Source organism: Oncorhynchus mykiss, chromosome 12 (genome assembly GCF_057628025.1).
Source record: "Oncorhynchus mykiss isolate SJ-2025 chromosome 12, ASM5762802v1, whole genome shotgun sequence".
Classification (NCBI taxonomy): Eukaryota; Metazoa; Chordata; class Actinopteri; order Salmoniformes; family Salmonidae; genus Oncorhynchus; species Oncorhynchus mykiss.
The window spans coordinates 71526854-71541300 of NC_143033.1; the positions used below are offsets into that span (position 1 = coordinate 71526854).

At 40.9% G+C, this 14447-nt stretch overlaps 1 pseudogene; it reads left to right on the forward strand.

Moving 5' to 3' along the window:
- Positions 1-12890: 12890 nt before the first annotated feature.
- On the forward strand, positions 12891-14175 carry LOC149979363 (uncharacterized; annotated as a pseudogene).
- The last annotated feature ends 272 nt before the right edge of the window (positions 14176-14447 follow it).

Sequence of the window (14447 nt, forward strand, 5' to 3'; positions counted from 1 at the left end):
CTACCAAATTTAGAATTAGTCTTCCACTTTGACATGAGTATTTTGTGTAGATCGTTGCCAAGAAAAAAGACAATTAAATGCATTTTAATCCCACTTTGTAACACAACAAAATGTGTAGAAAGTATTCACACTTTTTAAAGGGACTCACCACCACCACCCTCCCACCACTTATGCTGCTGCTATAATGTTAACTATATTTGTATTTTTTATCCTGCTAGAACTGTAGCGGAGAGGGAAACTGTGTCAGGCAAGGAAAACCAGCACAACAGGCTCTAAATAGTAACAAACGGCTAGAACTGTAACCTGACTGAGCAGAGATTACAATCTGGCAGTGTGGAAGTGGCAGGACTGAGTATTTGTAGAGGTCTTGTTCATGGAACAGGTTACAGCTGGTGGGGATCTGCTCTGACTCCAGCACACCTGTCTGTGCCCACACAATCACACACACAGAGGGAGAGGGCACTGGGAGTGGCGGCAGGTCAAGGAGTCACAAGATGAGCAGTAGAGGGCATGGCAGGAGCAGATGTAACATAAAAAGAAAATGAAAGTTCAAGTCACCCAGTAAAATACTACTTGAGTAAAAGTCTAAAAGTATTACATTTACTTAAGTATCAAAAGTAAAAGTATAAATCACAAAAAATTCCTTGTGTTTACCAAACCAGATGACAGCATTTTTTTATTTTTTTTATTTACAGATAGCCAGGGCACAGTTCAACACTCAGACATAATTTACAAACAAAGCATTTTGTTTTAGTGAGTCTGCCAGATCAGAGGCAGTAGCGATGACCAGGGATGTTCTCTTGATAAGTGCGTGAATTAGACAATTTTCCTGTCCTGCTAAGCATTCAAAATATACTTTTGGGTGTCAGGGAAAATGTAAAGAGTAAAAAGTATATTATCTTCTTTAGGAATGTAGTGGAGTAAAAGTAAAAGTAGTAAAAAATATCAATTGTAAAGTACAGGTACCCCAAAAAACTACTTAAGTAGTACTTTAAAGTATTTTTACTTAATTACTTTATACCATTGTTAGGGTTATGGCAATAAATAAGGCAATAAATAAGGAATAATTAAGTGTGGGATAGTCACACACTGCACAAATATTAGTTTTATGTTACAGCATATACTTTGCTGCAATGTTGTCATAAAGGTAAATCAAGTACTAAGACTTATTTTTCGATTGCAAACTCGAAGATAACAGGGCAAAGATAACTTGGTGTAAGTATATTAGGAATGTTGAAAGGCTGCAGGGATTACTCCCAAAATACGACATGTTCTCATTTCTCACCCAATTTGTCATCCCAATTGCAGTGCTATCTTGACAGTTTAGAATGCATTGAGGGTCTGGGGGTTTGGAGAGAGCACTGCACTGCACATTGATATGATGTGGCTTCCATCATTAATCCTTGTATCGCCATTCCCAAAAATAACTAACATCAAATATATGTTGACACAATTAAAACATCTGATATCGATAGGAAATAACAGTTTAATTATACTGAAAAGCTCCCCCAAAATCTGTAAATTCAGTAAATAACGTAAAATCAAATGTATAATAATAATCTATTGTCAGACATAAACAATAATATATTTATTTTGAAGATGATCTTGTCATTTTTTGTTGTTGTTGCTATATTACCTCTATTCAGCCAAGTGATACTGTGATACATGATTCGACCAGAAGGTGGTGCCGTTTGGAGGAATTGTATTGTGGAAAGTTGATATTGTATGCATCCTGCATACAAAGCTCATTGAAATTGAGCTTCGCACTCAGTTTTAGAGCTAAAAAGTTACAGGGCGTTTGGGAAGTTTTCTTAGGGAAAGTTTGTCCTCTCACACAGCTGCCACAGGAATTCCTTAGTTAATAAGGAGCTGACACACACGCCTGCACAAACACAAATACACACACACACACACTGGCTGGCGCTGTCTGGCAGCCGGTCGTCTCTCCTCCTGTCTTTCAGATGTCACAAATGCTGGAAGACGGGAGTGATGTTTCAAAGTAAAGACCAGGCCTCTTCCTCAAGAGCCTGATCGAACATCTTCATTGATCCAGGGGGACAGACGTCATTGGCCTTAGCAAGCTCCCTTACTGTACTCTGGGTCTGTTGCTGTACCTGCAGAGAGCCGGAGGGGACATGCACACTTAATGACAGGGATCTCCCAAACATGTCTGTCTGAGCCTCAGGTCACCTTCACCAGAGACAAACATAATGCCTCCCCAAATAGAGTTGAATAAGGATTCAATTGTATAAGAAGCAACGCTTCCCTTGGAAACCTACTTTATAAACCTGAGCTCTTTAATAACTGACAATTGAACAGTTTTAAGAGCTCCCATCTGATTAACCCAAGCAAAAAATAAATATATTTAAGTATACTTAAATCAAACTTGATTAATATATTTGAATATATTTAAGTAGGTGTGTGATAAATATACTTAAGTATATTTAAAATGATCTAAATTGGAACAATTGAAATACACATAGTGCATTTAATGTCAATTGTATGTACTACAAAAGTATATATCGTATTTGAAGTATATTTAGTGTACTTGTAATATACGAAAATAAAATAAAACATTACTTTGGTAGCTATCATCCCCTTACCGGCAGAGGCAAGTTGCTTTACATATGTTCCTGAATCCTTAGAAAATGGACATGGATGCGTGACCACAAGGTCAAATAATTACATTTGACTCTTTGTCATGCATAGAGGTTACTTTACATATTTTACATAATATTATCTACACACTTGTCCTGTCAAGGGTGTTACAGAGCCTTCTTTGAAGTTCTACTTTTAGGCTGATTTGTTTTTGCAAGACTGTGAGGCCATTATGTTGATTTCCCTATTTTAAAGCCAAATATAGGCTAAACTTGATTATTTATAATTATTTCCGACATGTAAAACTCACAAAAAAAAACATCTTGACCAAGTGATATAGCTAACTATCTTGTTTAGAGCGGAGAAAGGCTTCCTCCTGCCAAACCAGCCTACACATACTGTAGCCCTCAAGGAATTGATTTAGCTGTTCCTGTCATATACTGTACTATAATTAGCTTCAGGCCTCACAGTTACAAAAACTCTGTAGGATGGCCTCCCTCGCATCCCAATGTAACTATTTATCTCTGTTACCTACAAACACACCGTAAGCCAATGTGTACTTAGTACAGTTATGTATGATAGGGGGATTAAGTGCAGTGATTGATACACAAGCAATAGCATCACGGTAGCAGTGTTTTTCTAAATAGGCTCACTCTCTGTGTGAGTGAAAGAACATCGCCTACCTACATTACCAAGCCTCTACCTCTGTTTTTGGTTAGAGCATACAGAAAAGGACACAGCCTAAGACTGTGTCTGTTTTTTTTTTTTTCTTCTTTTTCGTTATCTCAAACGTGCTGGATCATTCTGCTAAATGTAGCACTGGTATCTCCTGGCTGGCATCAGTTAATCTTCAACAGGGAGAGACAGGGTCATCGCGGCAATCTAAGATCCTCCACATATCCGCGGTTTTGGAAAGATTCACCTTTTAAAACCATACCACTTGTAGATATTATTATTATTATTATTATTAAACCTTTATTTTGACAGAGAAGTCATACTGAGACTAAGGTCTATTTTTCAGATGAACCCTGTATAAATATATCAATCATACTGTATATACAGTGCATTCGGAGAGTATTCAGACCCCTTGACTTTTCCCACCTTTTGTTACGTTACAGACTTATTCTAAAGTTGATTAAATTGTTATTTTCCCTCGTCAATATACACACAATACCCCAATATGACAAAGCAAAAACAAGTTTGTAGATATTTTTGCAAATATATTAAAATGAAAATATCAAATTGACATAAGTATTCAGACCTTTTACTCAGTACTTTGTTGAAGCACCTTTGGCAGCAATTACAGCCTTGTCTTCTTGGGTATGACGCCACAAGCTTGGCACACCTGTATTTGGGGAGTTTCTCCCATTCTTCTCTGCAGATCCTCTGAAGCTCTGTCAGGTTGGATGGGGAGCGTTGCTGCACAGCTATTTTCAGGTCCCTCCAGAGATGTTTGATCGGGTTAAAGTCCAGGCTCTGGTTGGGCCACTCAAGGACATTCAGAAACTTGTCCCAAAGCCACTCCTGCGTTGTCTTGGCTGTGTGCTAAGGGTTGTTGTCCTGTTGGAAGGTGAACCTTCGTCCCAGGTTAAGGTCATGAGTGCTCTGGAGCATGTTTTCATCAAGGATCTCTCCGTACTTCGCTCCGTTCATATTTCCTCTCAATCCTGACTAGTCTTCCAGTTCTAGCCCCTGAAAAACATCCCCACAGTATGATGCTGCCACCACCATGCTTCACCGTAGGGATGGTGCCAGGTTTCCTCCAGACGTGATGCTTGGAATTCAGACCAGATAATTTTTTTCTCATGGTCTGAGAGTCCTTTTGCCTTTTGGCAAACTCCAAGCGGATTGTCATTTGCCTTTTACTGAGGAGTGGCTTCTGTCTGGCCACTCTACCATAAAGGCCTGATTGGTGGAGTGCTGCAGAGATGGTAGTCCTTCTGGAAGGTTCTCCCATCTCCACAGAGGAACTCTGGAGCTCTGTCAGAGTGACCATCTGGTTCTTGGTCACCTCCCTGACCAAGACCCTTCTCCAAACAATGAGAAAATGGTCGCCCCTCTGTTTTGGTAAAAAGCTGAGGGCCTGGTGAAATGTAACCACTCTTAGAAATGAAACCACTCTCAGATTAATAGACAGAGCTATGGATGCCAGGACTGACTATCCATGATATCAAAATTATTGTTTTAGCCATGATATGAGACTATACAGCGTTTTGTTTACATTTACAATGTTTACAAACATTGAAGAAAAACAAGCTTATATTTTGGGTGCTCGTGGAGTGTGACAATTGAACTAAGCTCAGGCATTTACAAGATATGTTCTTCAATAATCAATTAATATATACACTACCGGTCAAAAGTTTTAGAACACCTACTCATTCAAGGGTTTTTGTTTATTTTTACTATTTTATATTTTGTATAATAACAGTGAAGACATTAAAACTATGAAATAACACATATGGAATCATGTAGTAACCAAAAAAGTGTTAAACAAATCAAAATATTTTTTTATATTTGAGATTCTTCAAATAGCCACCCTTTGCCTTGCTGACAGCTTTGCACACTCTCGGCATTCTCTCACCAGCTTCATTATATATATATATATATAAAAATATGGCCTCCCGGGTGGCGCAGTGGTTAAGGGCGCTGTACTGCAGCGCCAGCTGTGCCATCAGAGTCCTGGGTTCGCGCCCAGGCTCTGTCGTAACCGGCCGCGACCGGGAGGTCCGTGGGGCGACGCACAATTGGCCTAGCGTCGCCCGGGTTAGGGAGGGCTTGGTCGGTAGGGGTGTCCTTGTCTCATCGCGCACCAGCGACTCCTGTGGCGGGCTGGGCGCAGTGTACGCTAGCCAAGGTGGCCAGGTGCACGGTGTTTCCTCCGGTGCATTGGTGCGGCTGGCTTCCGGGTTGGATGTGCGCTGTGTTAAAGAAGCAGCGGCTTGGTTGGTTGTGTATCGGAGGACGCATGACTTTCAACCTTCGTCTCTCCCGAGCCCGTACGGGAGTTGTAGCGATACTACACAATTGGATACTACGAAATTGGGGAGAAAAAGGGGTAAAATTCAAAAAATTATTTTTTTTTAATTTTTTTATATATATATATATATATATACAGTGGGGCAAAAAAGTATTTAGTCAGCCACCAATTGTGCAAGTTCTCCCACTTAAAAAGATGAGAGAGGCCTGTAATTTTCATTATAGGTACACTTCAAACATGACAGACAAAATGAGAAAAAAAATCTAGAAAATCACATTGTAGAATTTTTTATTAATTTATTTGCAAATTATGGTGGAAAATAAGTATTTGGTCAATAACAAAAGTTTATCTCAATACTTTGTTATATACCCTTTGTTGGCAATGACAGAGGTCAAACGTTTTCTGTAAGTCTTCACAAGGTTTTTACACACTGTTGCTGGTATTTTGGCCCATTCCTCCATGCAGATCTCCTCTAGAGCAGTGATTTTTTGGGGCTGTTGCTGGGCAACACGGACTTTCAACTCCCTCCAAAGATTTTCTATGGGGTTGAGATCTGGAGACTAGCTAGGCCACTCCAGGACCTTGACATGCTTCTTACGAAGCCACTCCTTCGTTGCCCGGGTGGTGTGTTTGGGATCATTGTCATGCTGAAAGACCTAGCCGCGTTTCATCTTCAATGCCCTTGCTGATGGAAGGAGGTTTTCACTCAAAATCTTACGATACATGGCCCCATTCATTTTTTCCTTTACACGGATCAGTCATCCCGGTCCCTTTGCAGAAAAACAGCCCCAAAGCATGATGTTGGGGCGGCAGGGTAGCCTAGTGGTTAGAGCGTTGGACTAGTAACCGGAAGGTTGTGAGTTCAAACCCCCGAGCTGACAAGGTACAAATCTGTCGTTCTGCCCCTGAACAGGCAGTTAACCCACTGTTCCCAGGCCGTCATTGAAAATAAGAATTTGTTCTTAACTGACTTGCCTGGTTAAATAAAGGTAAAATAAAAAAAAATTTAAAAAAATGTTTCCACCCCCATGCTTCACAGTAGGTATGGTGTTCTTTGGATGCAACTCAGCATTCTTTGTCCTCCAAACACGACAAGTTTAGTTTTTACCAAAAAGTTATATTTTGGTTTCATCTGACCATATGACATTCTCCCAATCTTCTTCTGGATCATCCAAATGCTCTCTAGCAATCTTCAGACAGGCCTGGACATGTACTGGCTTAAGCAGGGGGACACGTCTGGCACTGCAGGATTTGAGTCCCTGGCGACGTAGTGTGTTACTAATGGTAGGCTTTGTTACTTTGGTCCCAGCTTTCTGCAGGTCATTCACTAGGTCCCCCCGTGTGGTTCTTGGATTTTTGCTCACCGTTCTTTTGATCATTTTGACCCCACGGGGTGAGATCTTGCATGGAGCCCCAGATCAAGGGAGATTATCAGTGGTCTTGTATGTCTTCCATTTCTTAATAATTGCTCCCACAGTTGATTTCTTCAAACCAAGCTGCTTACCTACTGTAGATTCAGTCTTCCCAGCCTGGTGCAGGTCTACAATTTTGTTTCTGGTGTCCTTTGACAGCTCTTTGGCCTTGGCCATAATGGAGTTTGGAGTGTGACTGTTTGAGGTTGTGGACAGGTGTCTTTTATACTGATAACAAGTTCAAACAGGTGCCATTAATACAGGTAACGAGTGGAGGACAGAGGAGCCTCTTAAAGAAGAAGTTACAGGTCTGTGAGAACCAGAAATCTTGCTTGTTTGTAGGTGACCAAATACTTATTTTCCACCATCATTTGCAAATATTTTTTTTCTCTCATTTTGTCTGTCATAGTTGAAGTGTACCTATGATGGCCTCTCTCATCTTTTTAAGTGAGAGAACTTGCACAATTGGTGGCTGACTAAATACTTTTTTGCCCCTGTGTGTGTGTGCGTGTGTATGTATATGTATATATATATATATATATATATATATAAATAAAAGTCCAAAAATTGATGTAGCAACTACAGATTGCCCCTTTAAGTCTTTCAAACGTGTGCGAGTTTGAGCATGTGTCCATTAGGCCTATATATTTATTTATTTTATCAGCATGAAGTAGATTGAGCAATAAAAGCTCCGCGTTTATTCCATAGGCTGGGATCCGCACTATGCAGCTGTTGCAAGAGGGCATTTTTCACTGGCTGTCCACTGATTTCAAAAACAATGATTGATAGGCAGCTTAAACTTCTTGAATTCAGCCATTATTCGGTTCAAATACACATTTAGATTTGTGAACAGCCACCCACAACAACCACAAGGCGCAAATAGCTAAATGAGAGAGCAGCTGTGTGATTCACATCAATGTGCTATGTAGACATCAATAATAAGTGATATCCATATCACTGTAGACTACACCACTGCTGTCATCCTTACCTCCAAGCGTTCATTCATGTTGGACAATCTTTGGATGCCGACAGCAGTCGCTCCATTGGAAGACACATTTTAAAATTAAACTTGCGTCTTTTTTCAATGCTGATTTGAATGTCATTGAGAAAACAGAGAAGATTCTTTTTTTTCTCGCAAACATCCTTTCTGAATTTCAAAGTAATCCAATAAGTAATCATCTAGTTTTTCCAAAGTATCTGATTACAATATTTTTGTTGGTAACGTAACAGATTACAATTGCTGTTTTTTTTTGTATCCCTTACATGTAATCCTTTACTCCCCAGCCCTGACAACAAGCACGGTAGCCGTAGTGGTACTATGTTTAGGTCTGAATCCGGATTGATTAACATTAAGAACACCATTTACAGATAATAATGTAGCTGTTTGTTGACAAATGATTCTGGGATTTCCGCATGACAAGGGAGGATTGGAAATGGCTCGATAATAATCGAGATCACTACTATCCCCGCCCTTATGGAGTTGAGTAGCAAACACAAAAGCTGCTTTCCACACTTTTGGAATATTTCCTGATAGTCAAGTTAAACAAGAAACGTGTGTTACTGAGCCAGCAATGGGGGGTGCTGCATACGTAAGCAAAGACGGATCCAAATTGTCAGCCTCTAATGACTTCTTGGTGTTAATAGCTAATAAGGCAGCAATAATGTCTGTTTCTGTGAGTTGCCCAAAAGAAAAACCCTGATAAAATGCTCTTGCTAATCAAACATGAGATGGACACCACAATTTCCATCTAAAGCTATCGCCTGACCTTAAACCTTCAAACCCAAGGTGAAAATCAATTTTTTTAGCACATGGCAGAGTGTGTCTTTGCCGTCTTTAGCCTCTAGGTGGAGCAGGGCCTGCAGCAGCATGATTCAGTGGACTTTTGAGTTGAAGGGCCAGAGGAGCAGAGGGATGGAAAGAATGACTGTGACCAAGGAGGCATGCCAGGGAGCTGTAATGGGACAATATAACACCATTTCACCCACACATACAATTGGCCTGTTGGTCAGTTAAGCGTAAAGTGTTGCAGTGCATTGTGGGTCCAGCTGGCCTGTGACTACACTGTGGAGAGGTGATAAGGGATTAGACAAGTATGTTGACATAGCCCTAATTTGGTGTTTACAATCACTAATTGTTATTCGGATTTAGATGGGGAGGGCTTAAAAATATATATATCCTTAATTTCTGCTCATTCTTTTGCATGACAAGTATTATTTTCAAGGCACTGTTCCATCTTGCACTGTCACAAATTAAATTTAGAGTTCTCCCTTTCTCAAGACGTTTTGGAATAAATCCAATGAGACTAAGGCTTTTTTATAGCCTCCCATTTCTGCCATGACTATGTCAAATAGTACATCATCATAGCAGTATCAGAGATTTATCTGAACGCATGTTGAAGAACTAAGAATATAAGTCTCATTCTGGATTTTTCCATTCACTTCCTGGTTTGTTTCCTTGTCCTGGCAGCGTCTTGCGCAGAGTGCTGAGGTGTCAGTAAAGTACTGCAGTGGGCACCAGGCCCTGGCCTTTATTTTGGAATTCTGTGACATTGTTTGATGGCTTTGGCTTCCACCTGAAACTGAAACAGTAAATTTATATGTCCGTCATCAGTCCCCTTACGCCTCTGCATCCTGCCGGTTAGACTGAACATAATTTGATCTCTCAGAGGACCTGAGTGCTTATGTGTCAGATTCGGATCTCGGTTTAATCTGTAACCAAGTACAATTCCTCACATCAAACATAGTTTACCTTTAATTGCGGCACATTTAACCAAAAATATGTAAGTTTATAAATAGACACATTTATTGTAAATCTGCTGAGGTCATGTCTCAGGCCATGTAAGCATCTGGGATTTCCTCTGGCTGCTCAGACGGTTAGAGGATTCTCCTGTGCTAAAACTGTTGCGTTAATTAGTTCCATGACAAGGGCTGCGGTGCATATGTAGTTCATATTTTAAATTGCTTACAACATTGTGGTCTGAATTTGAATTGAGCTTCACTGTACATTCGGAAGTCTTTTGAGATCTTCAATCATCAGTCTTGTATCATCATAGAACGTGACAAGATTCTCCCCCCCCACAAATGGATTGAACAACCCATTTTACTAGGCTACATATCAATAACCACTACTGCAACAGACAGACTACAGTAGACGGACATGGAAACATGGAAACTCACACCCTTGTTCAAACCAGGCCATACAGACTTCAATACGCAACAGGTATTACAGCATGCTCAGCAAAAACCATGCTGGCAGGCAATTTGTCCGTTGGCCGACAACCCTGAGGCCACTTGGGGTGAAGTGAGAAGTAAAGACAAGCAGATGAAGCTAATTTTGACTGACTTGCCATAAAAAAAAGGGAACTAAGTTCCTCTTTCTGTTATAAGAGAAGGTGCCGTCTCGGCAGAGCCATTTGAGAGGTGTGACTTTCCCCAACTTTTCTGCTGAGTCATGTATTTGTCTTCTTCCCTTTCAACACATCTGAAGCTGTTCTGTACACACACACACACATGCAAATTCTCACACACAGTTACACTCACAAAGCATAGCCAAGCAATGTGTCGACTGTAGTCATTTCTACTACTAGTACAACTAATACTACCAATACTACTTCTACTACTACACTACTAGTACAACTAATACTACCACTACTACTACTACTACACTACTAGGCCTACTAAATAAATGAAACAACCATTTTGGAACCTAACAATAAAACTCCTATCTCTACTGTACCAGCATCACAGCTGCTGTAATGAGCCAATGGAAACCAGTTGTACCCCATCACTAATGGTGCTTTTCCATTGAAACTTACCACCACACCAGTGGGCCGCCAGTGTTTTGTGTTAATGTGAGATCTAGTGTTATTTTGGTTCCATCAGGAGTGTGATCGAGCAGAATCAGCAACTGCATCATGCAAGACTGTTGCTTTCTGAGAAGGTGTGAACATTCACAGTTAGCCATTGTTATGTCATTTTTTTATTTTGTATTTAACCTTTTTTTAACTAGGCAAGTCAGTTAAGAATTTATTGTATTTACAATGACGGCCTACCCCGGCCAAACCCTAACGACACTGGGCCAATTGTGCGCCGCCCTATGGGACTCCCAATCACAGCCAGTTGTGATACAACCTGGAATTGAACCAGGGTCTTTAGATGCAGTGCCTTAGACAGCTGCGCCACTCGGGAGCCAGCTGAAAAGTAACCAGGGCCTTGACTTGGCTCCTAGATAGAGCAGGTCCGCAGAGAAGTCTGAGCCTTTTGGGTAAAACACTGGGGAAATGCACCATGAGTGAAAATGGCTCAAGGACATACAGTATCTGCTGCTCAACAAACCCTGTGTCTGAAATCAATGTTGAGAGCCATATTCAATTAATTTTCTGTATATTAGTTGCGTAATTCATGTAACACATTTATAATAGTAACACATTTTCATACAAAGTCGTATTACATGTTTGTGTGTGCATACTAAACAATGTGCTGGATTCCATTTGTCACACATACAGGACAATCTGTCTAAAATGTCTACAGTATTTACCCAAGTTCACTGCAGACACAACATTAAAGTGCCAATATGCAACTTTTTGGTTGACCAAACCAAATTCACATAGATATGTGCGTTATAGATCTATCATTCTACTTGAAAGCAAGTCTAAGAAACATCTGCGGATCTGTTCTATGTGCACTATTTCTATGCTTCCTGTTCTTAAGTTTGGTTTTTGTTACTTGTTTTGCACATCAGCTTCAAACAGCAGAAATAACAATATTTTTGGTTACTGAACATATATTTTAGATGGTACAATGATTCTCTACCCTATACCAGGCTTATTTTGTCACATAAACTGAAATTAGGTGAACTATTAGAGGTTTAGCAACCAGGAAATGGTGGAGCGAAAGCGCAAAGTGCAATGGATTGGAAAACAACCGTTACTGATGTGCACACTCCAAAGGGTATCTTGAAGGATGCAACATTAATGTAAATTTGGCACATCTGGTTTTATACTCCTGAGCATTCATTTTTCATCAGATAAAAAAACCGAGGGCCTGATCGAACTCTCAATGTTCAGGGCTGGGACTGTCATAAAATATGCAGTTGGAGGAACAAGAAAGAGTGTGTGTCAGAACAATTTTACTGGTCTGTCAATGGGAAATCGTCAAACTAAATAAGGCTAAATAAAGCAGTGAAGTGATATTTTTTTTATTACAGTTTTTTACGATTGCTTACACACTAAAATTGAACTTTTCCCCCAATTAGCAAAACCTTACACTCAAGGAGCAAAACACAAGGCTAGATATGCACAACTGTAAGCACATTGTCAGCTTCACACTATTTGCAAAACACTAAACACACTTGTATACATCGGACACAGAACTATATCATGATGTCACTTCTTTGCAATTCCAAAGCACTGACAGTCAAATTACCACACCTATGAGCCAATCTGTTAAACACAGCCATCAGGTGCACAAACACATGATTGCTAAAATGTAGACACCAATCAGGTTTAAGCACTATAAAAATGCAGCAGGTAGGTTCATCTGCCTTCAACCAAAATGGAAGGAGTCAGAAGAAGAGTGAGGGTGAGAGGAGGAGTACACAGAGGAGGAGAAGGAGGAAGAGGAAGAGGCAGAGGCCGAGCCAGAGGTCAAAGAGGAGAACGTGCACAAAGAAGAAAAGGACCAAACTTATCAAATGACATTCGTGCAACACTAGTGGACCATGTTGTGAACCACAGATTGACGCTGAGGGAGGCTGGACTGAGATTTCAGCCAAATCTTAGCAGATATACACTGGCATCTGTCATAAGGACTTTTCGACCAGGAAAACAGGTAAAAGAAGATCTGTCTACAGTTACAGTAATCAGCCGCTGATTGTCAGCACCATGTCAGCACTTGTGATACCCCTTCCTGTGACATTGTACAGTAAGTTACATGTATTATTCTCTACATAGGATTGAGGGTCGGGAACAACAAGGAGGAAGGGGGCCCATATTCACGGAAGAACAAGAGAGAGAGATAATAAACATGGTTTTGGCCAATAATGCTATCAGGCTCAGAGAACTACAAGCCAACATTATCAGTGACCATGCCATTTTCAATAATGTCCATCAGGTCTCTCAGTCAACACTGGCACGCATCCTGAAAAGACATCAGGTTCAAATGAAACAACTTTATCGAGTGCCTTTTGAGCGGAATTCAGAGACGGTCAAGTGGCTGCAGCATGAGTATGTGGAGGTTTGTATTGTTCACTTTAGCACTGTGATGTTGCATACTGCACACATGACTTTTTTTTACATTGACTGTATACTAGACCTATCCTGAACTACACAATCTTGTCTTTCACTGTATTTCAGGGAGTTTTGCAGATGGATGCTGAGGAAATCCTGCAAGAATTCGTATATATTGATGAGGCAGGGTTCAACCTCACAAAAGCAAGAAGGAGAGGCCGAAATATAATTGGCCACAGGGCTATAATCAATGTCCCAGGGCAACGTGGGGGTAACATCACCCTTTGCACTGCCATTTCACAGCATGGGGTTGTCCTCCGTCATGCCAAAATGGGCCCTTACAACACACCTCACATTCTCGCATTTTTGGACCGATTGCACCACATCGTCACAGCCAGGTAATGAAATCCACCAGATGCACTACACGGTCATCTGGGACAATGTGTCATTCCACCGCTCTGCTTTGGTCCAGAACTGGTTTCAACACCATCCACAGTTGACAGTACTATATCTTCCACCATACTCTCCGTTTCTAAACCCTATCGAAGAGTTTTTCTCTGCATGGCGGTGGAAGGTTTACGATCTCCAGCCCCAGGCTCAGGTACCCCTCATTCAGGCCATGGAGGTTTACGATCTCCAGCCCCAGGCTCAGGTACCCCTCATTCAGGCCATGGAGGTTTACGATCTCCAGCCCCAGGCTCAGGTACCTCTCATTCAGGCCATGGAGGTTTACGATCTCCAGCCCCAGGCTCAGGTACCCCTCATTCAGGCCATGGAGGTTTACGATCTCCAGCCCCAGGCTCAGGTACCCCTCATTCAGGCCACGGAGGACACCTGTGACCAAGTCGACGCCGCAGCTGTGCAAGGATGGATTCGACATTCAAGACGGTTCTTCCCGCGTTGTCTTGCTAATGACGATATTGCTTGTGATGTTGATAATTCTCTGACCAGATCCAGCTAGGTGAAGAGATTATGTATAGTATGTTTACTGTAGTATTTTCTGTACAATATTGTCAGTTTTTCTTTTCAGATTATTTTTTATGTTGTCGTTTACTGTAATTGTAACCTGTACTGGATACAGTATTTTACGTTTGTCTGTTTGCTGAGCTAAGTGTTATGCACACTACTGTAGTAGCATGAAAACTGACATGTTTTGTTGTGATTCTCCATGTTGACATGTTGACTGATGTGGGTATATGGAGAGAAATACATGATGTTTTCCTCAGTCTGCAG